Source organism: Solanum tuberosum, unplaced genomic scaffold (assembly GCF_000226075.1).
Source record: "Solanum tuberosum cultivar DM 1-3 516 R44 unplaced genomic scaffold, SolTub_3.0 scf01337, whole genome shotgun sequence".
In the NCBI taxonomy this organism is placed as follows: Eukaryota; Viridiplantae; Streptophyta; class Magnoliopsida; order Solanales; family Solanaceae; genus Solanum; species Solanum tuberosum.
In genome coordinates, this window is record NW_006240212.1 from 3,963 (window position 1) to 6,695 (window position 2,733).

The window sequence follows — 2,733 nt, forward strand, 5'->3', positions numbered from 1 at the left end:
GCTAATAACCCACACACTTCCCACCCTCACCAAAACCTGTACACCAACCCCCAAACTTATCCCCAAAACTATCACGCCCCTTTAAATGGCCTGAGTCCTTCTATCGCTCCACCACTACCGCAAAAACCCGTTTTCCAAATACCAGTTCCCAACGAGCATGATCCCCATGGTTCGGAGCTCGACCACTATGAGGAGAGGGAGAGAGAGTGGAGGTCAAAGGAAGAGACCGCCAAGATAGATATGAAGGAGGAAAATTTAGGAAAGCCATAAAGGAGTTGAACTGCATTCCTGAGGTTTGCCGGGTTGAGTTATGAAGACCTATGCATTCATCCGAATTTGGACCTCCCGGAAGGGTTCAAGGTGCCGAAATTCGACATCTTTGGAGGAACAGGGAACCCCTTAGCGCACCTGAGGGCCTATTGTGACCAACTCGTGGGAGTTGGGAGAGACGAAGCTTTGTTAATGCGGCTCTTTAGCCGAAGTCTGAGCGGAGAGGCTCTAGAATGGTTCACGTCTCATGAGACAAAACAGTGGTCTAGCTGGAATGCTCTGGCCAAGGACTTCATCGAACGATTCGCCTACAATGTGGAGATCGTTCCTGATCGCTACTCCTTGGAGAAGATGAAGCAGAAGTCGACCGAAAGTTACAGAGAATTCGCATATAGATGGCGAAAGGAGGCAGCTAGAGTTAGACCTCCTATGTCAGAAAAGGAAATTGTCGAGGTGTTTGTGCGGGTGCAAGAGCCCGAGTATTATGACAGAATCATGTTGCTCGTTGGAGCAAAATTTGCTGAGATAGTCAAGGTAGGTGAGACTATCGAAGATGGATTGAGAACCGGGAAGATTGCCCGTGTTGCTGCCTCGCCCGGATCTTCGGGCTTGTTGAAGAAGAAAAGAGAGGATGTGTCCTCTATCTCTTATGAGGGGAAGAAGACCCCAAGGAAATTATCATCATACCAAGGTCGTTCCCGACCTTCACAGAGTTCGTACCCGACTTGTTATGCACAGGTTGATTACCAAAGTACCCCTCCCACCAGCTACCAAAATACCCCTCGTCCCAACTATCAAAATATACCCCCGCCTAACTACCAAACTCCTCCCATTATCTACCAAACTCCCCCTCCAGTTTATCAAACTCCATCTCACCACTACCGAAATGCCGCCCCCAACCTGTTCCAACATTCAGACAAATTACCAAACACCTCCCCCAATGTACCAAACCCCAGCTCCACTTTACCAAAATACCCCCTCCGAACTACCAAGCTCCACAACCAAACTACCAAACCAACTCATATCCTAGATATCAAGCCCCCCGTCCGAATGCTCCAAATTATCGTCAAATGCCTCCTCCGCAACAAGGCAATTACGAGTCCCCCCGCCCTAGATTTGAGAAGAAGCCTGCTAGAAATTTCACTCCGCTTATTGAAAGCCGAACAAAGCTGTTCGAGCGATTAACTGCGGCAGGATATATTCATCCAGTGGGTCCCAGGCTGGTTGACATTAGCTCAAGGTTCTACAGACCTGATCAGAGGTGCGCATATCACTCCAACAGTGTTGGACATGATACTGAGGACTGTATCAACCTGAAGCATAAGATTCAAGACCTGATTGACCAGAATGTGGTATCTCTCCAGACGGTTGCGCCCAATGTCAATAGTAATCCTTTGCCAAATCATGGAGGCACCACTATCAATATGATAGAGACAGACGATGATTGGTGCGTGACAAAGTCGATAGTTTCGATTGCTCCTGATGAACTAGAAAAGGCTGTAGCTTCGTTGAGCATCAGAGAAAAGAAAGAGTTTGTGATTCTGACACCCGAGAAGGCTGTTGCCTTGGTGCCACGAGAAACTCTTACTCGACAAAAATTTGTTATTGAAACGGCTGTTACTCAAGGCATGACCAGATCAGGTAGGTGCTACACACCAGAAGAATTGGCCCAAGGGGGGCAGAAGAAGGACCAAGCAAAAAGGCCGATTAGTGAAGCTGAAGCCGAGGAGTTCTGGAGAAAGATGCAGCCAAAAGATTATTCAATCGTGAAGCATTTGGAGAAGACACCAGCTCAGATTTCTGTATGGGCTTTGTTGATGAGCTCACAACTGCATAGGCAAGCGTTGATGAAGGCTTTGGATGACACTTATGTGCCCGTAGGAACCAACAGCGACAATCTAGCAGCCATGATAAACCAAGTTATTCGAGGACATCGAATCAGTTTTTGTGATGAAGAGCTGCCCTTTGAAGGGAGGATGCACAACAAAGCTCTGCACGTCACCTGTATGTGTCGAGATAAGATAATTAATCGCGTCTTGGTCGATGATGGATCCGGTCTTAATATTTGCCCACTTTCGACTCTGAGGCAGCTGAAATTCGACGTGGGAAAGCTTCACCAGAACCAAGTCAATGTGAGAGCCTTTGATGGAGTGCAAAGAGACACATTGGGTGCGGTGAACTTGGACATTCAGGTGGGTCCTGCGGATTTTAATGTGGAATTCCAGGTGTTGGATATCAACACCAGTTACAACTTGCTTTTAGGAAGACCGTTTATTCATATGGCTGGGGCTGTGTCTTCTACCCTTCACCAACTAATGAAGTTTGTCTGGAAGGACAAGGAATTAGTCATTTATGGTGAAGGGAGTCGTTCTAACGGGTATGCACCGATCGTTGATGATGTCTCTCGAGGTTGTGATTTCTACACGGTGGAGCTGGTAAATGCCGCCGGTGATGACTTGGCTC